The sequence below is a fragment of the Gopherus flavomarginatus genome, chromosome 9, assembly GCF_025201925.1.
Source record: "Gopherus flavomarginatus isolate rGopFla2 chromosome 9, rGopFla2.mat.asm, whole genome shotgun sequence".
Taxonomy (NCBI): domain Eukaryota; kingdom Metazoa; phylum Chordata; order Testudines; family Testudinidae; genus Gopherus; species Gopherus flavomarginatus.
This window is the reverse complement of record NC_066625.1, coordinates 42234623-42259855: the sequence shown is the minus strand read 5'-3', so window position 1 is coordinate 42259855 and position 25233 is coordinate 42234623. Positions and strand designations below refer to the sequence as shown.

Here is a 25233-nt window from a genome sequence, read left to right as displayed (position 1 = left end):
CAGAGCTAGGGAGAGAAGGCAGCGCCCTAATCCCGCAGGGACGGCCGTTCCCCAGTGGTCTCACAGAGCTAGGGAGAGGAGGCAGCGCCCTAATCCGACAGGATGGGCTGCTCCCCAGTAGTCTCGCCGAGCTAGGGAGAGAAGGCAGCGCCCTAATCCCGCAGAAAGGGCTGCTCTCCCGTGGTCTCGCAGAGCTAGGGAAATAAGGCAGCGCCCTAATCCCGCAGGAAGGGCTGCCCCCCAGTGGTCTCGCAGAGCTAGGGAGAGAAGGCAACGCACTAATCCCGCAGGATCGGCCGCTCCCCACTGGTCTCGCAAAGCTAGGGAGAGAAGTCAGCGCCCTAATCCCGCAGGAACGGCCGATCCCCAGTGGTCTCACAGAGCTAGGGAGAGAAGGCAGCGTCCTAATCCCGCAGGAAGGGCCACTCCCCAGTGGTCTTGCAGAGCAAGGGAGGGAAGGCAGCGCCCTAATCCCACAGGAAGGGCTGCTCCCCAGTGGTCTCGCAGAGCTAGGGAGAGAAAGCAGCACCCTAATCCTGCAGGAAAGGCTGCTCCATAGTGGTTTCGCAGAGCTAGGGAGAGAAGGCAGCACCCTTATCCCACAGGAAGGGCTGCTCCCCTGTGGTCTCATAGAGCTAGGGAGAGAAAGCAGCGCCCTAATCCCGCAGGAACGGAAGCTCCCCAGTGGTCTCGTAGAGCTAGGGAGAGAAGGCAGCGCCCTAATCCCGCAGGAATGGCTGCTCCCCAGTGGTCTCGCAGAGCTAGGGAGAGAAGAAATCGCCCTAATCCCCCGGGAAGGGCTGCTCCCCAGTCGTCTCGCAGAGCTAGGTAGGGAAGGCAGTGCCCTAATCCCGCAGGAAAGTCTGCTCCCCAGTGGTCTCGCAGAGCTAGGGTGAGAAGGCAGCGCCCTAATCCCGCAGGAGCGGCGCTCCCCAGTGGTCTCGCAGAGATAGGGAGGGAAGTCAGTGCCCTAATATCACTGGAAGGGCTACTCCCCAGTGATGTCGCAGAGCTAGAAAGAGATGGCAGTGCTCTTATCCCGCAGGAAGGGCCACTCCTCAGTGGTCTCACAGAGCTAGGGAGATAAGGCAGCATCCTAATCCCGCAGGAAAGGCTGCTCCCCAGTAGTCTCGCAGAGCTAGGGAGAGGAGACAGCGCCCTTATCCAGCAGGAAGGGCCACTCCCCACTGGTCTCGCATAGCTTGGGTGGGAAGGCAGCGCCCTAATCCCGCTGGAAGGGCCGCTCCCCAGTAGTCTCGCAGAGCTAGGGAGAGGAGACAGCGCCCTTATCCCACAGGAAGGGCTGCTCCCCAGTGGTCTCGCAGAGCTCAGGAGAGAAGGCAGTGCCCTAATCCCGCAGGAAGGGCTGCTCCACAGTGGTCTCGCAGAGCTAGGGACAGAAGGAAGCACCCTAATCCTGCAGGAAGGGCTGCTCCCCAGTGGTCTCGCAGAGATAGGGAGGGAAGGCAGCGCCCTAATATCACTGCAAAGGCTGCTCCCGAGTGGTCTCGCAGAGCTAGAGAGAGAAGTCAGCACCCTAATACCGAAGGAAAGGCTGCTCCCCAGTAGAATAGCAGAGCTAGGGAGAGGAGACAGCGCCCTAATCCCACAGGAAGGGCCGCTCCCCAGTGGTCTCGCAGAGCTAGGGTGGGAAGGCAGCGCCCTAATCCCGCAGGAAGGACCGCTCCCCAGTGGTCTCGCAGAGCTAGGGAGGGAAGGCAGTGCCCTAATCCCACAGGAAGGGGTGCTCCCCAGAGGTCTCGCAGAGCTAGGGAGAGAAGGCAGCGCCCTAATCCCGCAGGAACGGCTGCTCCCCAGTGGTCTCGCAGAGCTAGGGAGAGAAGACAGCGCCCTAGTCTCGCAGGAAGGTCTGCTCTCCAGTGGTTTCGCAGAGCTAGGGTGAGAAGGCAGTGCCCTAATCCCGCAGGAAGTGCCGCTCCGCAGTTGTCTCGCAGAGCAAGGGAGAGAAGGCAACTCCCTAATCCCGCAGGAAAGGCTGCTCCCCAGTAGTCTTGCAGAGCTAGGGAGAGGAGATAGTGCCCTAATCCCGAAGGAAGGACCGCTCCTCAGTGGTCTCGCAGAGCTAGGGTGCGAAGGCAGCGCCCTAATCCCACAGGAAGGGATGCTCTCCAGTGGTCTCGCAGAGCTAGGCAGAGAAGGCAGCGCCCTAATCCCGCTGGAAGGGCCGCTCCCCAGTGGTCTCGCAGAGCTAGGGAGAGAAGGCAGCACCCTAATCCCGCAGGAAAGGCTGCTCCCCAGTGGTCTCGCAGAGCTAGGGAGAGAAGCGAGCACCCTAATCCCGCAGGAAGAACCGCTGCCCAGTGGTCTCGCAGAGCTAGAGAGAGGAGACAGCGCCCTAATCCCGCAGGAAAGGCTGCTCCCAAGTGGTCTCGCAGAGCTAGGTAGAGAAGGCAGAGCCCTAATCCCGCAGGAAGGGCCGCTCCCCTCTGGTCTCGCAGAGCTAGGGAGAGAAGGCAGCGCCCTAATCCCGCAGGAAAGGCCGCTCCCCAGTGGTCTCACAGAGATAGGGAGAGAAGGCAGCGCCCTAATCCCGCAGGGACGGCCGCTCCCCAGTGGTCTCGCAGAGCTAGGGAGAGAAGGCAGTGCCCTAATCCCGCAGGAACAGCCGTTCCCCAGTGGTCTTGCAGAGCTAGGGAGAGGAGATAGTGCCCTAATCCCGCAGGAAGGGCCGCTCTCCAGTGGTCTCGCAGAGCTAGGGTTGGAAGGAAGCGCCCTAATCCCGCAGGAAGGGCCGCTCCTCAGTGGTCTCGCAGAGCTAGGGAGGGAAGGCAGCGCCCTAATCCCACAGGAAGGGCTGCTCCCCAGTGGTCTCGCAGAGCTAGGGAGAGAATGCAGTGCCCTTATCCCGTAGGAAGGGCCGCTCCCCAGTGGTCTCGCAGAGCTAGGGAGAGAAGGCAGCACCCTAATCCCGCAGAAAAGAGTGCTCCCCAGTGGTCTCGAAGAGTTAGGGAGAGAAGGCAGCGCCCTAATCCCGCAGGAACGGCCGCTCCCCAGTGGTCTCGTAGAGCTAGGGAGAGAAGACTGCACCCTAATCCCGCAGGAAGGGCTGCTCCCCAGTGGTCTCGCAGAGCTAGGGAGAGAAGGCAGCGCCCTAATCCCGCCGGACGGACCGCTCCAACGTGGTCTCGCAGTGCTAAGGAGAGAAGCAACGCCCTAATCCCGCAGGCAGGGCTGCTCCCCAGTGTTCTCGCAGAGCTAGGGAGAGAAGACAGCGCCCTAATCCCGCAGGAAGGGCTGCTCCCCAGTGATCTCGCAGAGCTAGGGAGAGAAGTCAGCGCCCTAATCCCACAGGAGGGGCCGCTTCCCAGTGGTCTCGCAGAGCTAGGGAGAGAAGGCAGCGCCCTAATCCCACAGGAGCGGCAGCTCCCCAGTGGTCTCGCAGAGCTAAGGAGAGAAGGCAGCGCACTTATCCCGCTGGAAGGGCTGCTCCCCTGTAGTCTAGCAGAGCTAGGAAGAAAAGGCAGTGCCCTAATCCCGCAGGAACAGGCGCTTCCCAGTGGTCCCACAGAGCTAGGGAGAGAAGGCAGTGACAGGCAGAGATGGCAGCGCCTTTCTCCCGCAGGAACGGCCTCTTTACATTCCCCTTGCAGACCTGGAGAGGGAAGGCTGCGCCCCTCCCCCGCAGGTGTGCACACTGGCCATGGCCATGGCCAGGAGCGCAGCTCAGAAGCTGCTCCAGCCCTGCAGCCTGCGGACAGCGCATTGGGGTGGGGGCTGCACGGAGCAGGCAGGGCCCAGGTGAGCCGTGGGTGGAGACACAAGTGGGGCGGACACGCTCCTGCCAGGAGCTGCCTGGTTCACCCCTTGCCTGGGAGCTGCAGGAGGGGCCCGGATCATGGCTCGGCTGCAGAGCTTGGAGCCCAGGCTGGGCCCAGGAGTGAGAGGATGGGGGAGCTGGGGGTGTAGCAGAGGTTGGAGCCAAGAATTGCTTGGAGATGGGGTTATGCCACCTCTGCTTGGCGGCAGGGGGGTCCTCTGGCTTTTTTTTTTTTTGCTCCGCCCCCCACATCCCAATATTTCATCTTTGACATCTGGTCACCCTAGCCTGATATGAAGGAGGATGTCTGGACCAAGGGGCCAGGGGCTGGCCTTTTCTAGAGAAACCACTGTCAAGTTTTAGCCAATTAGGACAAGTCAGCAAATAAGAACAACCTCAGGTATCAGTAACTGCTACAGGTTGCAAATTCCTACATGCAGCAGTTTCTGGCACTACACCTGCACATCTCTGCTCCCCGGCTCTTCTCGGGCTCCTGCTCTCTCCTTAGCTCTGCCCCACTCTCACCCAGGCAGTTCCAGCTCACATGGAGGATGGGACCCCCTGGCGTGGTGACTCCCTCATTACACTGTCTGGCCTGTCAGTGCAGCTAACTTGGAGCTTTGGCCTCTCCCCATTGTCCCTGGGGACTGTCAGTCTCAGGGTCCTGATTTCCCATTGTTCCTTCCCCCTTCTATTGGTGCTGGGAACTAGCCAACCAACCCCCACACACACACACACACTACAGCCCCCTTACACATGTAAGCAGAGTCAGGATAAGCTCTACCCTGACATCTGGTGGGAAGAATGTCAGAGAGTGTATTTGCATAGGCACGCCCACCGTATCCCAGACTGCTGAGCGGTGGGACTGCTTGGTGACAAATGACTCACCCTCAGTTGGGTGGTACTTGCTAGACAAGGGACATGGGTTCCAAAACCCAGTGAAGTAGAGAGGCTGGGGACAGGTATCTGTGCCTGCTGGTGCAGTCGCCTTGTGGAGCCAGAAGCACCAGTTGCACCTCCTCCTCTCCACTGTGGAATGTCAGAGTTGATTTTATTTTATTCCCTCAAGAATCTAAATACAGGTTACTGAGCTGAAATCACTTTGGACTAATGGTGCATTAGCACTGGGGCTCCCCCACTAAGAGCTGAGATCACTAAGAGTTGAAATCACAAAAGAGCTGAAATGACTGAGCTGAGAGCACTGAGTACTGTGCTAACTAGTGGGGGAGCCTGAAGATATGCTGTGGAACAGAGCAGCTGGCGGAGCGGAGCAGTTGCCGGGACGGCTGGAGCGGATCACGGGACAGCTGGTGGCAGCAGAGCGGCTGGCAGAGCGGAGTAGCTGTGGGACGGGTGGAGCGGCCCACAGAGTGAGCAGAGCCGAGCAGTTTTGCAGAGCAGCTCCTGGAGCAGAGCAGCTGGTGGAGCGGAGCAGTTCCTGAGGACGGCTGGAGGAGCAGAGTGGAGCAGCTGGTAAAGCGGAGCAGTTTGTGGAGAAGGCGGAAGCAGAACCCACGGAGAGGCAGGGCAGTTGGCCCTGGACCACGTAAGGTGCCCCCTTTCTACCCAGGCTGGGGGGAGGGACCTCTACAGATAGACTCTCGAACTCTGGGGTGGCATTGACCAGAGACTTTTGGGTTGTTGGACTTTGGGGTGATTGGACTTAAAACCCTAAGCGGAAAAAGGACAGTGCCAAACGTACTTGGAGGTGGGTTTTTGTTTATGGTTTGTGTTATAACCCTGTTTGTGGTGTTTCTCCAATGGGATGCCGCATTGATTCCTTCCTTTATTAAAAAAGATTTTGCTACACTCAGACTCCGTGCTTGCGAGAGGGGAAGTATTGCCTCCTAGAGGCGCCCAGGGGGGTGTGGTATGTGAGTGTCCCAGGTCACTGGGTGGGGGCTCGAGCCGGTTATGCATTGTGTTACTGAAACGGAACCCCTGGATACTGAACCCGGCCCTTGTTGCTGCCAACTAGAGGGGCAGAAGGGTTACATTTTTGGGGGCTCGTCCGGGATCCCTGGGTCAGTACCCCTCGCAAGCACTTGTTGAGTGTTCCACTGTATTGGGAAATAATTATGTTTATATTTTGAGGAAACTACTGTTTGTATAATGGCTAATATGTCGGGTTTGTTGGGCCTCAGTCCTGCAGCCTCTAGCTCAGGCGCGGCAGACTCAGCCTATGATTGGGCAAAAGCGCTGGGGCATATATTGGAAAAGATTGTGTTGGCCTATGCTACGTCAAACTCTTGTCGTAAGTTAAGGTTATTTGATGGGGAAGAGGAGTTTGAACTCTGGTCGGAGCATACTACTGAAATGCTGCGGGAGTGGGCCGTACCCGATGTAGAAAAGCGACGATGTCTAATAGAGAGCCTTAGTGGCCCAGCATTAGATGTAGTTCGCACCCTGAAGCTCACTGACCCTGAGGTCAGTGTGAAGGACTGCCTAGAGGCCCTTGATAATGCCTTTGGGAGCGTAGAGGGCCCTGAGGACAGTTACTGTAAATTTATTAATTCCCAACAGCAAAGGGGTGAGAAAATTTCAGCCTATATACAGAGGCTGGAGAGACTACTTCAGAGAGCTGTTATGAGGGGAGCAGTGACTGCTGAGCAGATGGATCAGACCAGACTGGCTCAAGTTGTAAGAGGGACTCAGTATCGGAACCCAATCCTACTTCATCTCCGACTAAGAGAACGGCGGGAACATCCCCCAAGTTACGCCCAGCTGATAAAGGAGGTCAGGGAAGAAGAAGAAAGGCAGGCAGCCAGCGAGTGTTGGGAAGCCCAAACATTGGAACCAGCCAGTACGACGCCACCGCCAATGGCCAGTGTACTGATGGTGAGCACCACAGAGGAACTTGCCCAACAAATGCAGGTCCTGACAGAACGGATAGCTGAGCTGCAAAGCATCATTGACCGAGCTAAGACTTCCAGGAATAAGGAGCCTCAGACTGTGATGATAGAGAAGTCAGTATCTAGAGTCACCGTCCCACCTCGCCGAATGGAGAAAGGACACTTCTTTTGCTACCGGTGTGGTCAGGATGGGCACAGTGCTGCTAACTGCCATAAGGAAGAGAACCCCTCCTTAGTGTATGAAAAGCTGAGGATCAGTTGGGAGAGATCCAGTAGCTGCCAGAAGGTCCAGGGACGGAGACCACCTAGGCCTAGAGGATTTGAAGATTCCCCCAGAAGAGACCAACCAGCTGGGATCCCTGCAGGACTGATAGGGCCTCGAGCAGAGGTCATGGTGAGGATTGAAGGGGCGGAGTGTAAAGCCGTGCTTGACACTGGATCTCAAGTGACTATTATATTTCAGTCATTCTACCAACAGATGCTTAGGCACCTGCCCATACAGCCACTGACTGGCATTGGTCTGTGTGGCCTCAGCATGGATGAATACCCTTATCAGGGCTATGTCATAGTACACCTGGAATTCCCAGAAGAGATTGCTGGGGTAAGACAGGAGGTGGACACTGCTGCTTTAATATGCCCTGACCCCAAAGGAGCCTCTGATGTGTCTGTGCTAATAGGGACCAACTCCAGCCTCTTTAGGATACTGGCCGATTACTGCAGGCAGCAAGCAGGAGACCAATATCTGAATACCTTGGTGATACACACACACTGTGCCGAGGCTTACAGAAAAATTGAGGACACAAGAAAAGTGATGCCTGATTTGCCAGTCGGAGCACTGAGGTATGCGGGCCCGGTCCCTTTAGTGGTGCCTGCCATGTCAGAAAAGGAGGTGATTGTCAGGAGTACCTGCCTAAAAGGCAGTAAGGGAACATTAGCTGTGGTAGAGCAGCCAACCAAGGGAGGGCTCCCAGAAGGAGTGCTGGTTCTCAGCGGAGTCATAACCCTACCTGCTGAAGCCCAGGAGGAGGTGACGATACTGGTTGCTAATGAAACACGCCGTGATGTGTTTGTAAAACCAGGGCAGAAGATTGCAGACATTTTTGAGCCTGAAAGCGTTGTGAGACCCCAGTGTGAAGCTGAAGTTCCAATGATAGATCCTGCGAAGTTTGACTTCTGGGACTCACCGCTGTCTGAGGAGTGGAAGGATCGCCTGAGGAAGAAGCTTTGCGAGAGATCCAAGGTGTTCTCACTACATGAGTGGGACGTGGGATGTGCAAAGGGAGTGGAACACCATATCAGGCTACAAGATCCCCGACCCTTCAGGGAGAGGTCTAGGAGGATTGCCCTCTCTGAGATGGAAGACGTGCGCCATCATCTTCAAGAGCTGATCGCGAATGGTATCATCACAGAGTCACGAAGCCCCTATGCCTCACCCATTGTGGTCGTTCGTAAGAAAAGTGGAAAAATCCGGATGTGTATTGACTACCGCACCCTAAACAGGCGCACTACAGTTGATCAGTACACCATGCCTCGAGTACAAGATGCCTTGGACTGTTTGCTGGGTAGTCAGTGGTTCTCTGTGTTGGATCTTCGGAGTGGATACTACCAGATCCCTCTGGGTGAAGAAGATAAGGAGAAGACAGCCTTCATCTGCCCATTAGGATTTTATCAGTTCGAACGCATGCCCCAAGGGATTTCTGGAGCACCTGCCACATTTCAACGTCTTATGGAAAAAGTCGTGGGAGACATGAATTTACTGCAGGTGTTAGTTTACTTGGATGACCTGATTGTGTTTGGAAGAACCCTGGAGGAACATGAAGAAAGACTTCTTAAAGTGCTCGACAGGTTGGAGGCATACGGTTTGAAGCTTTCAATTGATAAATGCCAGTTCTGCCAAACTTCAGTGAAGTATGTAGGTCACATCGTGTCCCAAGAGGGTGTGAGTACTGACCCCGATAAAATAGAAGCACTCACTACCTGGCCACGTCCCATTAACTACAGAGAACTCAAGACGTTTCTTGGATTTAGTGGCTACTACCGCAGATTTGTGAAGAACTATGCTACGATTGTAAAACCTCTGAATGATCTTACCAGGGGATACCAGTCCAACAAGAACAAATCTAAGACCCAGAATAAGCGGAGGCCTCCAAAGCCGCCTTTGCAGAGACACTATGGCCCCTTCGAACCATTTGGGCCGCGGTGGGATGAAAGATGTGAGAGAGCTTTTCGGGAAATCATTACTCGCTTAACTCATGCTCCCGTCCTAGTCTTTGCTGACCCAAGCAAGCCGTTTATCCTGCATACTGATGCCAGTTTGGAGGGTCTGGGAGCAGTACTGTATCAGGAAGTGGAAGGCAAACGCAAACCGGTAGCCTTTGCCAGCCGAGGACTGTCTGACAGTGAAACTCGCTACCCCATCCACAAGCTGGAGTTCTTGGCCTTGAAATGGGCCATCACTGAGAAATTCCGAGACTACTTGTACGGTGCTCAGTTCCAGGTGTGGACAGACAACAACCCACTGACCTATGTGTTAACAAGTGCTAAATTGGATGCTACAGGCCAGAGATGGGTGGCCGCCTTGGCTAGCTATGAGTTCAGCATTCAATACCGATCAGGGAGGAGCAATGTAGATGCAGATGCCTTGTCCAGACGTCCGCAAGCACCTGATGTTGCTGTGATACCCACGGATGGCGTGAGAGCTATTTGCAGTGTGAGTCGCCGAGAGCCGGAGGCCCCTGAGAGCCTTCATGGATGTGTTGCTGAAGCTTTGGGCCTACCCCCTGAAGGCGTGCCTTCTGCTTCAGTGAACTATATTGCTTTGGACCAATCTCCCTTGCCCATGCTCAATACGGCTGACTGGCAAGAGGCCCAACTACAAGATGCTGACATTCGTGATACACTACTTGCCAAAAGAGAGGGGCAAGGCCCAGCTGAGGTTGTCCCACCTACCCCAGAGGGCAAACTACTATTGAGAGAATGGACCAAACTAAAACTGATTCAGGGAGTGCTACACCGCACGACCACAGACCCTCTACAAAAGCAACGGAATCAACTAGTGCTGCCAAAAGATTACAGAGCCCTGGCCATGAGGGCCCTGCATGATGACTTTGGACATTTAGGGATGGAGAGGACCCTGGAACTTATCCGCAGTAGATTCTATTGGCCACGGATGGCTGAAGATGTTCGCCGGAAATGTGAGACCTGCGCGCGATGTGTGCAAAGGAAAACTCTGCCCACGAGGGCTGCATATCTGAAGAACATCACCAGCAACAAACCTCTGGAGCTGGTTTGCATTGATTTCTTGTCTTTAGAAGTGGACAAGAGGAATATTGGGAACATCCTAGTAGTGACCGACCATTACACGCGATATGCACAGGCATATCCCACACGTGATCAGAAGGCCACTACCGTCGCTCGAGTACTGTGGGAAAAATATTTCTCAGTTTATGGATTCCCAGCCCGGATACACTCGGATCAGGGACGAGACTTTGAGAGTCACCTTCTGAAGGAGGTGCTGAGGATAGCAGGAATTAAAAAGTCAAGGACAACGCCTTATCACCCACAGGGTGACCCTCAGCCAGAGAGGTTCAACCGAACCCTGTTAGATATGTTAGGGACTTTGCGGCCAGAGCAGAAGGCAACCTGGAGCCAACATGTCGCATTTCTAGTGCACGCCTACAACGCCACAAAGAACGACGCTACGGGAGTCACCCCATATCTCTTAATGTTTGGGCGAGAACCAAGATTACCCATAGACCTGTGCTTTGGTGTATCCGAGGATGGAGATAGCTATGAAACTCACCAGCAATATCTATCCCGTCTACGAGAAAAGCTGCGGGATGCTTATCACTTAGCTACATCTGCAGCTCAGAAGAATGCAGGCCGCAACAAACATCGATATGATGCTAGGGTACGTCTGCAAGAGCTCCAGCCAGGGGACAGAGTCCTGCTGCGAAATTTGGGTATTGCTGGCAAACACAAGATAGCTGACAGATGGAAGGCAATACCTTACTTAGTGATGGAAAAGCTAGGAGACCTGCCGGTCTACAAGATCAAACCTGAAGAGGGTCCAGGGCAGACCAAAACCGTGCATAGAAACCTTTTGCTCCCTGTGGGAGAATTGGTAGGCAGCCCTTATGAGATGGGCCACAACAGGGCAACTGGGCAGAACGAAGGTGCTGTACCAAAGCCGCCTTCCAATGTGGACAGCCGGCCTCCTGCAGCTAACCTACCCCTACTCGGCACATCTGACAGTGAGTCTGAGGAGGAAGACACAACCATGGTGTATCCTGGGATGAAGACAAGATTTCAGTCTCGATCCGCTGAATCAGAAGAGAGCACATCCTCTTCCGCCCTAAACCCTATGGCAGAAGTATTTAGGCCCATTCCTGACATCCCTGAGCCACTAGTGGGACCCCCGTGTAATGACTTACACAGGCTATTGGACAATGGTGACATACAGATGGAGGATGTCCAGAGCACCTGCGACCCTCCACTGTTAGAACTAGAAATGCAGGAGCCTATGCCAGTATCTGAGGGGAACTCACAGGAAACCTCCCCATCCGGCACTCAAGAGGATGTCCCCCCTACCATAGCAACAGAGATTCTTAATAGGCGAGACAGGGTAATAAGACCAGTGAAACGGTTAACTTACGATGCACCTGGGGTGATTAGTGAGGAGCCTATACATTTAGCACACAGGTTTGTGAAAGCTAAAGTGGGCTATCTAATGCCTTTTGGAGGGGACCAATAAGTTGGTATAGTAGGGAATGTGATTTGTCGGGACGACAAATTCTTGGCTGGGGGGAGGATGTAAGCAGAGTCAGGATAAGCTCTACCCTGACATCTGGTGGGAAGAATGTCAGAGAGTGTATTTGCATAGGCACGCCCACCGTATCCCAGACTGCTGAGCGGTGGGACTGCTTGGTGACAAATGACTCGCCCTCAGTTGGGTGGTACTTGCTAGACAAGGGACATGGGTTCCAAAACCCAGTGAAGTAGAGAGGCTGGGGACAGGTATCTGTACCTGGTGGTGCAGTCTCCTTGTGGAGCCAGAAGCACCAATTGCACCTCCTCCTCTCCACTGTGGAATGTCAGAGTTGATTTTATTTTATTCCCTCAAGAATCTAAATACAGGTTACTGAGCTGAAATCACTTTGGACTAATGGTGCATTAGCACTGGGGCTCCCCCACTAAGAGCTGAGATCACTAAGAGTTGAAATCACAAAAGAGCTGAAATGACTGAGCTGAGAGCACTGAGTACTGTGCTAACTAGTGGGGGAGCCTGAAGATATGCTGTGGAACAGAGCAGCTGGCGGAGTGGAGCAGTTGCCGGGACGGCTGGAGCGGATCACGGGACAGCTGGTGGCAGCAGAGCGGCTGGCAGAGCGGAGTAGCTGTGGGACGGGTGGAGCGGCCCACAGAGTGAGCAGAGCCGAGCAGTTTTGCAGAGCAGCTCCTGGAGCAGAGCAGCTGGTGGAGCGGAGCAGTTCCTGAGGACGGCTGGAGGAGCAGAGTGGAGCAGCTGGTAAAGCGGAGCAGTTTGTGGAGAAGGCGGAAGCAGAACCCACGGAGAGGCAGGGCAGTTGGCCCTGGACCACGTAAGGTGCCCCCTTTCTACCCAGGCTGGGGGGAGGGACCTCTACAGATAGACTCTCGAACTCTGGGGTGGCATTGACCAGAGACTTTTGGGTTGTTGGACTTTGGGGTGATTGGACTTAAAACCCTAAGCGGAAAAAGGACAGTGCCAAACGTACTTGGAGGTGGGTTTTTGTTTATGGTTTGTGTTATAACCCTGTTTGTGGTGTTTCTCCAATGGGATGCCGCATTGATTCCTTCCTTTATTAAAAAAGATTTTGCTACACTCAGACTCCGTGCTTGCGAGAGGGGAAGTATTGCCTCCTAGAGGCGCCCAGGGGGGTGTGGTATGTGAGTGTCCCAGGTCACTGGGTGGGGGCTCGAGCCGGTTATGCATTGTGTTACTGAAACGGAACCCCTGGATACTGAACCCGGCCCTTGTTGCTGCCAACTAGAGGGGCAGAAGGGTTACACACAAGCAGCCCCATGAGGGTCACCGATGTGCAGAGAAGGCAGCACAAGCTGCTCCCATGGTGTAATGGGCAGCACTCAGGACTCTGAATCCTGTAATCTGAGTTCAAATCTCAGTGGGACCTTGTGTTGGCTTGTGGTCATAGGCGGCAGGTTATATACATTTGTGGTGCTCGTGCTCCAGGAATATTCAGGGCTGGGGGCCCTGCTCCAACAATATTTGGAGTTGGGTCTCTTCCCCTGGCCCCTGCCTGGCACCCCTCCCCTCTGCTCTGGTGCATCCCTGCCTGACAAAAAGCAGCATCTGCCTGCTCCTGCTGCTGGAATAGAGGGATTCTGGGCAGAACTGCTGCCCCAGAGTCCTAGTGCAGGCTGCCCTCAGCCTCTCCAACACCCCCAACCCTGAGCTCCCTCTGAACCCTGATACTCTGCCCCAGTCCTGAGCCCTCTCCTGCGTCACGAATCCCTCATCCTCAGCCCTACGCTCCCTCCCAGAGGGTGCACCCCTTCCCACACTCTCCTTCCCAGCCCCAGAGCCTGCACCTCTCACCCCTTCCTACAACCCTGCCGGAGCCTGCACCCAGCACCCAAACTCCATCCTAAAGCCTGAACCAACACTGGAACAAACGATGTAAATTTCTAATTCTAACTTCTTGTTTCTCCCAGGAGGAAGGTGTTTTGCACCCCAGTAAACAGGCTGTCACTGCAGCTTTCCTTTCACTAAATAAGATTTGTACCAAATATAAATTGCCCTCCAATTTCTCTAAGAGAAATTGAAATTGTATCTTTGCACTAATATCCCAAGTGTGCAAGTCCATCTCCTCAGAGCAGCCCCACACCCTGAGGCCAGAGGAGAATCCCAACTGGCTGGTGCATTTGTAACCCTGGGGCCTGAAGCTGATGAGAGAAAGGGAAATGATCCATCTTGGAGCCTTCCGATATCACCTGCGGGGAGCACAGGGATTTGACTGAGTGACATCCTGGCTAATTTTCACCTTGTTCTGTGCCAGCAGGCTCCGCTGGAGAGCTCGGGAATGACTTGACCATGGCAGCACCCTATTTACATATTAAAAGCTGGCATTTTGGGGTCAATGGGGTAAAATGTGAGTACTTTTGGGGTTGGGACCCACATGAGAAGGGATGTGGACAAACTGGAGAGAGTCCAGAAGAGGGCAATAAAAATGATTAGGAGACTGAGACACATGACTTACGAGAACCTAGAGGCCCTATCCTGTATGTTAAGCTAAGGCAAAGTTAGCATATCTATATTGTGACCTTTTACTCAGAGAGGAAAATCGACCTTTCTCATGTTACTTAAATAGATAAGTACCCATGCCTGTCCAAGACCTTTACTTAGAACAATCGACAATGGAGAATGGCATAGAGTTTTATTCAGTGTTGTACCCACAGATTTAACAGGTACACTACAAGGTAACTTATGTGCATATGTACATGTCATCAACAAGCACAAACTTACTAGTCTATGAAGTAAATGTACCCTAATGTTTTGTGGGTGAGGAATGAAATTTGGGCATAGGAGGAAGGATTTCTGGACCTTGTGCCCTATAAAAGAGGTAAGCCACCTCGCTAGAGCATTTTGCTTTATCATTGTGACTTACGTCCTCCACTCTCTCTCTATGTACTAGCAGTAGGCTGTACTTGTTCTGAAACTTTAAGTTTCAAGGGAACTAAGCTAAGTTCGGTTTCCCTACGTTTTTAGTCTTTGTTTATTAGGTTTTGATTTTAAGTTTAACATATTCAAGTAAACCCTAAGTAACACTAGCTTTCCCTAGGCACAGCATCTTTCACTTAAGAATTGAGAAACCTGAACTGCAAGGCTGGTCCTGTGTCTCTTACCACCAGGTTATCAAGGAAGTCTGTGAGTATATTAACCAAAACTTTGTTGTATATAATGCCATATGTATCTTTTGAATAGCAGTAATGCAAATGTAACTTTGTAACTCAATTAAATTAAATAACATGTAAGCTAATCAATTAAACTTTCATCAAATTATCCAAATTAATATTATTAGTACACCCTATATCAGGCTACATGGGACAGAGAGTTGGAATGCAGAGGGATGAAGGCACTGGCTCTGGGGGTGCAGACTCTGGGGTGGGGTTAGAATGAGACATTCAGGGTGCAGTACGGAGCTCAGGGTTAGGATAGAGAATTGGGCTGTGAATGCTCTGGAATGAGGCCAAGAAAGAAAAAATTGAGATGCAAGAGAGAAGTCAAGCTAGAACAAAAAGCAGAGACGAAGTATGCAATTTGAGCTGCAAAGAGAAGAAAAAAACCTTTGCCTGTCCCCTTTCACCAAAGCATCTAAGAACCAGAGGAAAAACAACTTTTCCCCGCTGCAATAACAACTCCAGTTGATCTGGACTGAGGAAAAAAATTTCCTTTGCAGCACTAGCAGACCTGGACTGAGTCACAACCACACCACACTCTGGTGTTCCTAGACTGGGACATGGGAGGGGCTCCTCTCTTCTCCATTTGGGACATGGAGGGAGGAGAGAAGTGACAGAGCTTTACGGGAAATAATAATTTGCCTGATTCATGTGCCAGTCCAAGTCCTTGTTAACCCAAACAAGCCGTTTATCCTGCATGCTGATACCAGTTTGGAGGGTCTGGGAGCAGGCCCGTAGCAGGAAGTGGAAGGAAATGCAAATCTGTAGGCATTGCCAGCTGAGGACTGTCTGATACCGAAACTCGCTATCCCACCACCAGCAGCAGTTCTTGGTCTTGAAATGGGCCATCACTGAGAAATTTCGAGATTACTTGTGTGGTGCTCGGTTTCAGGTGTGGACAGAGAACAATCCACTGACTTATGTGTTAACAAGGGCTAAGCTGGATGCTACAAGGCAGAGATGGGTGGCTACTTTTGCTAGCCATAACTTCTCATTCAATACCAATGTGTTGGTATAACAGGGAGTGTGATTTATCAGGACCACCAATTCTTGGCTAGGGGGAGGATGTAAGCAAGGTGAGAATGAACTTTACCCTGCCATCTGTTGGTGATCTGTTGTAAAGGCCTTTTGTTGCTGATATGCATGCTCACACCCACCCCGCATTGCATGATGGGGGTGCATGTCCAAAGGGTTATTTCAGCTGCTGTGGGATCCCCGGTCTCTTTCTTATTAGGGCAGGGGTAATAAAGTACAGTTATTCTGGTGATATGAATCAAAGACAGTAGAACGGAACTTAGCAGTTCATGATTTCGGGACTCACCCGAACCTACATAACTCTCGTTAGGCAAGGGACATGGGTTCCAAAGGCTAGTGAAATAAGAGAAATTGAAAAAGAATATTTGTATTTAACAGCATGTTTTTTTTGTGAAATGTTTAAATGCATGTTTTATGTCCTTTATACCTCTCTAGTTTAAAAATAGAGTTTTTTGTCATTCTAATTCATATTTCAATCAATACTACAGATAAAAGGTGATTAGTGATTAAATGCAATTTTTAGACATACATAAGCTGCTGGGCTTTGATCTCATTTCCACACTGAAAGTTTTAACCAACTCCATAGTTGGGGAAAACGCTTCTTTATTTTCAAACAACAAGAAAATTTTGCAGATTGGACTGTGGGAAGTCAGCTGTGGGACATGAAATAGCTCTGCAACCAGATTCTTAGTCACAGGTCAGCGGGTGGGTTTATGTAAATTCTGGACTCTGGGGTCAGAGCTAGGGGAGGGACCTCACAACTTTTGTGGCACATGCATCACCTCTGCAATCATCCTTTGCTACGTCACTCCATAACGTCACACACAGAGCAGCCTTTCACCTCTCAGAACCAAAACATATCCTGAAAGTATCAGAGGGGTAGCCGTGTTAGTCTGGATGTGTAAAAGCAGCAAAGAATCCTGTGGCACCCTATAGACTAACAGACGTTTTGGAGCATGAGCTTTCATGGGTGAATACCCACTTTGTCAGAAGCATGTAGTGGAAATTTCCAGGGGCAGGTATATATATGCAGGCAAGCTAGAGATAATGAGGTTAGTTCAATCAGGGAGGATGAAGCCCTGCTCTAGCAGTTGAGGTGTGAAAACCAAGGGAGGAGACACTGGTTTTGTAGTTGGCAAGCCATTCACAGTCTTTGTTTAATCCTGAGCTGATGGTGTCAAATTTGCAGATGAACTGAAGCTCAGCAGTTTCTCTTTGAAGTCTGATCCTGAAGTTTTTTTGCTGCAGGATGGCCACCTTAAGGTCTGCTATAGTGTGGCCAGGGAGGTTGAAGTGTTCTCCTACAGGTTTTTGTATATTGCCGTTCCTAATATCTGATTTGTCTCCGTTTATCTTTTTCCGTAGCGACTGTCCAGTTTGGCCGATGTACATAGCAGAGGGGCATTGCTGCCATATGATGGCGTATATTACATTGGTGGACGTGCAGGTGAATGAACCGGTGATGGTGTGGCTGATCTGGTTAGGTCTTGTGATGGTATCGCTGGTGTAGATATGTGAGCAGAGTTGGCATCGAGGTTTGTTGCATGGATTGGTTCTTGAGCTAGAGTTACTATGGTGTGGTGTGCAGTTACTGGTGAGAAAATGTTTCAGGTTGGCAGGTTGCCTGTGGGCGGGGACCGGCCTGACACGCAAGTCCCTGATGATGCGTTGGATAGGTTTTAGCTGGGGACTGTATGTGATGACTAGTGGAGACCTGTTGGTTTCTTTCTTGGGTTTGTCTTGCAGTAGGAGGCTTCTGGGTACACGTCTGGCTCTGTTGATCTGTTTCCTTATTTCCTCGTGCAGGTATTGTAGTTTTGAGAATGCTTGGTGGAGATTTTGTAGGTGTTGGTCTCTGTCTGAGGGGTTAGAGCAGATGCGGTTGTACCTCAGTGCTTGGCTGTAGACAATGGATCGTGTGATGTGTCCGGGATGGAAGCTGGAGGCATGAAGGTAGGCATAGCGGTCGGTAGGTTTTCGGTATAGGGTGGTAGTAATGTGACCATCACTTATTTGCACCGTGGTGTCTAGGAAGTGGACCTCCTGTGTAGATTGGTCCAGGCCGAGGCTGATGGTGGGGTGGAAGCTGTTGAAATCGTGGTGGAATTTATCCAGAGACTACTTCCCATGGGTCCAGATGATGAAGATGTCATCAATGTAGCGTAGGTAGAGAAGGGGGCGTGAGTGGACGAGAGCTGAGGAAGCGTTGTTCCAGGTCGGCCATAAAAATATTGGCATATTGTGGGGCCATGCGGGTGCCCATAGCGGTGCCACTGATCTGGAGATATATATTGTCATCAAATTTGAAATAGTTGTGTGTGAGGATAAAGGCACAGAGCTCAGCAGCCAATTGTGCTGCACCATCATCAGGGATTCTGTTCCTGACAGCTTGTATTTCATCTGTGTGTGGGATGTTCGTGTAGAGAGCCTCTACATCCATGGTGGCTAGGAGGGTGTTTTCTGGAAGGTCACCAATGCATTGTAGTTTCCTCAGGAAATCAGTGGTGTCACAGAGATAGCTGGGAGTGCTGGTGGCATTGGGTCTGAGTAGAGAGTCCACATATCCAGACAGTCCTTCAGTGAGAGTGCCAATGCCCGAGATGATGGGGCATCCAGGATTTCCGGGTTTGTGGATCTTGGGTAGTAGATAGAATAACCCTGGTCGGGGCTCTAAGGGTATGTTGATTTGTTCCGGTGTTAGTGTAGGGAGTGTCCTGGGTAGATTTTGCAGTTTCTTAGTGTATTCCTGAGTGGGATCTGAGGGAAGTGGCCTGTAGAATTTGGTGTTGGAGAGTTGTCTGGCAGCCTCCTTTTGGTAGTCAGACCTGTTCATGATGACAACAGCACCTCCTTTATCAGCCTCTTTGATGTCTGGGTGGTTTCTGAGGCTGTGGATGGCATTGCGTTCTGCACGACTTACGTTATGAGGCAAGCAATGTTGTTTTTCCACAATTTCTGCCTGTGCACATCAGCGGAAGCATTCAATGTATAGGTCCAGACTGTCATTTCGACCCTCAGGAGGAGTCCATGTGGAGTTCTTCTTCTTGTGCTGTTGGTGGGAGGGTATCTGTGTATCAGTGCGCTGTTCAGTGTTGTCCTGAAAGTATTCTTTGAATCAGAGATGGCGAAAGTAGGCTTCCAGATTGCTGCAGAACTGTATCATGTTGGTAGAGGTGGCAGGGCAGAAAGAGAGTCTCCGAGATAGGACAGGCTTTTCTTCTGGGCTGAGTGTGTAGTTGGATAGATTGACGACATTGCTGGGTGGGTTGGGGGTACAACGGTTGTGGCCCCATGAGGCAGGTAGGAGTTTAGACAGCTTACAGTCGAGATGAGAGTGGGATACACAGAGGGCCCTGCCCCAATGGCTGATGTACATACAGGGCCCTGCCTCACCTACCCACCAGCGCTCACAGGCGCAATGGCAGTAGTGGGGTCACATGGGCAACTGTCCTCAGTTGCCACCAGGGGTCTCTGCAGCAATGCCGGGTGGATACATGCCAGGCATTGCTGCCCCTCGCCACCAGGAGTCACTGCTCCTACAAGAAGGCACCTACAGGACACTCCCGTTCCTGGCCAGCAGGGGTCACTATCACTGGGGAGGGGCTATGGGGAAGCAGAGAAAGAGCAACCTACTGCAGTGGGGAAAATCATAATCTACCAGGGAGAAAGAACGAACTCCACTAGGACATCTCACCAACTCTGGCCAGGCTGGATACCAGCAATTCGGGGCTGAAGTAGCTCCAGCTAGAGGCTGGGCGGAGGCAGGTGACCTCGGTTTCTGCGCTGAACAGGCTGCTTTGGCAGCGAGGAGGGACAGGGAAGCCCCCGGCCAGGGTGTTGCTGCCCAAGGAGGGGGAGATCTGCCGCATTCTTTGGAGTAGCTGGTTCAGCAGCCATGAGCCACATGCTTCTCCCTGCCTGAGCTCTCCAGGAGCACATTATGCACAGGTGTGCGCTGGATGTAGGCACCAGTGTAACAACAGGGCCAGACTCTGCTGCTTGCCCAAAGTCCCCAGGAAAAGGAAAACAACCAGCAGTGGAACCAATAGGAAACCCAGCAATGGAACTCAGGAGTCCTAGGGGTGTGCTATGGTGACCAGATGTCCCAATTTTATAGGGACAGTCCGAATTTTGGGGTCTTTTTCTTATCTAGGATCCTATTACCCCCCACCTCTTCCCGATTTTTCACACTTGCTGTCTGGTCACCCTACGGTGTGCACATGTGTGGGTCCCAGCTGCTCTCTGCCCCCCTCACTGAAGCAGATGTGCAGGGTTACTGCCCTGGGAAGTGCAGGGCACCAGTGGATGTGGGGTTGGCTGGAGGTAGGGTCTGGCTTCAGGCAGGGCAAGGGCTGCGGGGCTGGCTGGCTTCAGGCAGGGGGGTGCATCAGGGGCTGGCTGGAGACAGGGCAGGGAGGATGCGGCTGGTGCAGGCAAAGCAGAAGGTGCAGGGCTGGCTGGAGACAGAGGCTGACTGCGGGCAGGGAAGGGCAGGGGGTGCAGGGCTGGCTGCAAGCATGGTGTGGGGCAGGGCCGGTGCAAGGATATTTCATGCCCTAGGCTAAACTTCCACCTTGCACCCTCCTCCCCCCCCGCCCTGAGGCGCCCCACCCGTGGCAGCTCCCCCCTCCACCCTCAGGCTCCCCTCTTGTGGCAACTCCCCTGCTCTGCCCTGCGGCACCCCCCTCGCCCCAGCTCACCCTTGCTCCGAGCACGAGCACCCCGAGCATGCCGTGGCTGCTTCACTTCTCCCACCTCCAAGGCTTGCGGTGCCTAAGCCTGCCAGGCAGTCAAGCACCCTCCTCTGAGCCACAGCAGCCCTGACAGTTGACAATAGAGGCACCTTATCCCCTGAGTTCCTTCAATGTGTCCCCCTCCGGGGTCCAGCTCCGATCACCAGATACTCAGGGTATGTCTATACCACCTGCTGAATCGGTGGGCAGCGATCAATCCAGCGGAGGTCGATATATCGCATCTAGTGTAGATGCAATACATTGAGTGCTCTCCCATCGCCTGCTGTACTCCAGCTCGGTGAGAGGCGCAGACAGAGTCTACGGGGAGCTGCAGCAGTCAACTCACCGTGACTGTGACATTATAAGTATAATCTAATATCTCATTGAAAGGTGACAGGGCCAGAAAGAGTTAATTAACTCACCTCACCGACTGACCTGACCCGTGGGTGAACCTTAAAAACTGGTTAACAAAATATGTAAATGAACAAAGCTTTGAAATGTAAGTCTGCAGTGTTAGAGGTAGAAGGGGAGGTGTTTACTCAGGTCTTGTGATGTCAGCAAACAAGTCTTGTCTATTGCTATAGTTTTAATTCAAAGAGCAAAGAAAGAATATTAACATTTATGATGATACTTGAGTGAAATAGTATTATTGTCTGTGTCTCTTTGAAGGTTGTGGTAATCTGTATCTGAACTGTTTGATGGATGTACTAATTGCCAGGATGTTTGGAAGAAGAGTTAAGCCTATTGTTTTCTCAGGCTGAAAGGCTGCTGGAAATGTATAAGAACCTTGGACACGATCCTTCTTCATCTCAGATCTGCTTTGGGTTTCAACAAGGGGAAACCTTAAGCCACAAGGATTGAGATCCCCAGTCATTGACTGGAGCCACCCTGAATATGGACATTGGATTATAACCTATGGGCTATTTTTAAAAGGACTTTTGGCAACTACAAGCTCATCTCTACTGTGTATCTGAACCTCAAAAATTGAATTCAAGTCTATATGTCTATTAATCTTTTAACCAACACTCTCTCTCTTTTCTTTTCTAATAAATTTTAGCTTAGTTAATAAGAATTGGCTATAGCATGTATTTTAGGTAAGATCTAAGTTATAATTGAACCTGGTTATGTGGCTGATCCTTTGGGATCGGAAGAATCTTTTCTTTTATATGATGAAGTAAGATTTTCAGGAATCATCATCATATCTAACAGGTGTGTCTGGACGGAGGCCTGAGGCTGGGTACTTTAAGGGAACTGCTTGGTTTAAACTTCTAAGTAACCAGTGAGGTACTACAGAAGCTGTTTTGTGCTGGCTTAGTAAATCTAAGTATTGAAATAACCACCAGCATTTGGGATTTGTCTGCCCTGTTTTGTTTGCAATTCACTCTGATTGAGTGAGCTGAGCTGGCTCCCACGGGCAGCACCATCACACCTACATCCAGGCTGCAGGGGTCCGGGGAAACTTAGGGGCCTTGGGGTGCACAGATACCTACGTCCAGGCCATAGGGGTCCATGGGGGGCTTAGACAGTTTGGGGGGGACACAGATACCAATCTCCATGCTCTAGGGGTCCCAGGGGGGCTTAGAGGGTTCGTGGGGGGCACATATTCCTACATCCAGGCTGTAGGGGTACCAGGGGGGCTTAGGGGGTTAGTGGGGGGCAAAGATAATTCGTCCAGGCTGGAGGCATCCTGGGAGTCTTAGGGGATTTGTGGGGGCCAAAGATACCTATGTCCAGGCTGTTGGGGTACCAGTGGGTTTTAGGGGTTCGGGTGGGCACAGATACGTATGTTCAGGCTTTATCTGTCCCAGGGGGAGTTAGAGGTTTCATGAGGGGCACAGATCTCTACGTCCAGATTGTAGATGTCCCGGGAGGGGGGGGGTGGGGGGTTGTAGGAGTGCAAATACCTATGTCCAGGCAGTAGGTGTTCCTGGGGGCTTAGAGGGTTTTTGAGGGGCACATATACCTACGTGCACACTGGAGTGTCCCAGGGGGCATATGGAGTCTATATGGGGTACAGATACCAATGTTCTGGCTGTATAGGTCCCTGGGGGGCTTAGGGGGTTTGTGGGGGGCAAAGATACCTAAGTTCAGGCTGGAGGGGTCTCTGAGGGTCTTAGGTGTTTGGTGGGAGGCACAGATACCTATGTCCAGGCTGCAGAGGTCCCGGAGGGGCTTAGGGTCTGTCACGGAGTGTGAGGGAGTCCGGTCCTGCACCCCTCTTCCTGGGACTCACAGTGACTCTCAGCCAGCCAGTAAAACAGAAGGTTTATTGGGCAACAGGAGCGAAGGATACAGCAGAGCTTGGAGGCACAAGCAGGATCCCACAATCAAGTCCTTCTAGGGGTTCAGGAAACTTAGTTCCCAGTTTGGGAATCACTGAATTCCAACCACCGAGACTAAAACGGAAACTGAACTAACCCAACTCCCTCCAGCCAGCCCCTTCCTGTGTCCAGCTTCCCAGGCAAAGGTGCTGACCCCTCCCCCCACCTAGCTCAGGTTACAGGCTGAGCACGTGTCCAGTCCTAAAGTCACCCCCTGCTCTCCCATCCCCCACACAGACAGTCCCTACTCCATCACAGTAATGCAGAGAGCATTTCCCGCATGGAGCAACAGTGACACCGTGTGGCCATGCAGGGTAACGCTCAGAGCATTTCACATATGGAGCAACAGTGCCACCATGTGGCCATATTGGGTAATGCACAGAGCATTTTCCGCATGGAGTAACATTGACACCTTGTGACCACACCAGGTAATGCACAGAGTATTTGCTGCATGGTGCAACAGTCACACCATGTGGCCACGCAGGGTAATGCACAGAGCATTTCCTGCATGGAGCAACAGTGACACCATGTGGCCATGCAGGGAAATGCACAGAGCATTTCCTGGATGGAGCAACAGTGATACCATGTGGCCATGCAGGGTAATGAACAGAGCATTTTCTGCATGGAGCTACAGTGATACCATGTGGCCATGCAAGGTAATGAATAGAGCATTTTCTGCATGGACCTACAGTGATTTCATGTGGCCACGCAGGGTAATACACAGAGTATTTCTCTCATGGAATAACAGTGACACCATATGGCCACGCAGGGTAATGCACAGAACATCACGCCTATGTCAAGGCTGTAGAGATCCCTGGGCGGCTTAGGGTCCTGGGGGGCACAGATAGCTACGTCCAGGCTGGAGACGTTCTGGTGGGCATTAGGGGCTTCATGAGGGGCACAAATATCTACATCAGGGCTGGAGAGGTCCCTGGATGGCTTAGGGGGTTGTGGTGAGCATAGATACATACGTCCAGGCTGTAGTGGTCCCTGGGGGTTTAGGGAGTTGGTAAGGTTCACAGAAACCTACGTATGGTCTGGAGGGGTCCCTGGGGGACTTAAGGGGTTGTGGTTGCGCAGATACCTACGTACCGCTTGGAGGGGGCCCTGGGGAGCTTAGGGGGTTTGTGTGGCGTACACCTAGCTACAACCAGGCTGGTGGGGGCCCTATGGGTCTTAGAAGGCTGGTGGGGGCAGAGATACCTATGTAGAGACTGGAGAAATCCTGGGGAGGGCTTTGGGGGTTCCTGGAAGTCACAAATATCTACGTCCAGGCTGGAGGAGTTCTGGGGGTATTAGGGAGTTGTGGGGGTCACAGATACCTATATCGGGGCTGTAGGGGTCCTGGTGTTGCTTTGGGGCATTTTGGGGTACAGATACCTACTTCCATGCTGTAGGGGTCGCTGGGAGGATCAGTGGGTTCGTGAGGGTGCACAGATATCTACGTCCGGGCTATAGGGATCCTGGGGGGGCTTAGGGGTTTGTAAGGGGCACAGATACATTCATCCAGGCAAGAGGGGTCCTAGGGACCTTAGGGGGTTCATGCTGGGCACAGATACCTGCGTCTAGGCTGGAGGGGTTTCGCGGGTCTTAGGAGGGTTGTGTGGGCACATATACCTGTGTCGATGCTGGAGGGGTCCTGTCATGTCTTAGCGGATTCGTGGGGTCAGAGATACCTACATCTAGGCTGGAGGGGTCCCGGGGGGATTAGGTGTGTTGGTGGGGGAACAGATACCTACATCCTGATGGTAGGTGGCCCTGGGTAGCTTAGGTGGTTTTTGTCGGTCACAGGGAGTGGGCTCCTTGGGTGAGCCAGAAACACCAATTGCATCTTCTTCTCTTTTAACAGTTGAATAGTAGAGCTGGTTGTTGAATTTCTTAATAACTGAAGATCCAGGGTCTTGAGCTGAAGTCATTAAAGTGCTGTGTTAACTAGGGAGGGAGTTTGAAACTATATTGCAGAGCAGCTGATGGAGAAGAGCAGTTTGTGGGACACTTGGAATGGCTCACGGAGTGAAGTAAGCTAAGCAGTTTTTGGAGACAGCTGGAGCAGATCACAGGTTGGCTGGTGGAGCAGAGCAGCTGGTGCACTAAACTGAGCAGTTCGTGGGGAAGGTAGAAGCAAAATCCCACGGAGAGGCAGGGCAGTCAGCAGTGGACCACGTAAGGTGCCCCTTTCTACCCAGGCTGGCAGGGGGAAAAATCCTGCAGATAGACTCTTGAACTCTGGGGCATTCAGGGATTTCTGGGGGTCACAGATACCTACGTGCAGACTGGAGGGGTCCCAGAGGGCTTAGGAGAATTATGGGGGTCACAGATACCTACGTGCAGACTGGAAGGGTTCCAGAGGGCTTAGGAGATTTATGGGGGGCACAGATACCAACATCCTGGCTGTAGGGATTCCCGTGGGGATTAGGTGGTTTATGGGGGGCACAGATACCAATGTCGTGGCTGTAGATGTTCCTCCACGGTGGCCCTCAGGGCTGGAAGAGCTCCCACTCCCTTCTATTACCTGGGGGCTGCAGCAGGGGGCACGAGAGCTTGTCTGGTCTCAC

The 25233-nt window shown here is 52.4% G+C and overlaps 1 non-coding gene across 1 annotated transcript; it reads left to right on the top strand.

Moving 5' to 3' along the window:
- Positions 1–12731: 12731 nt before the first annotated feature.
- On the top strand, positions 12732–12803 carry TRNAQ-CUG (transfer RNA glutamine (anticodon CUG)). The gene has a single exon. It is a non-coding gene; the product is annotated as a tRNA-Gln (tRNA).
- The last annotated feature ends 12430 nt before the right edge of the window (positions 12804–25233 follow it).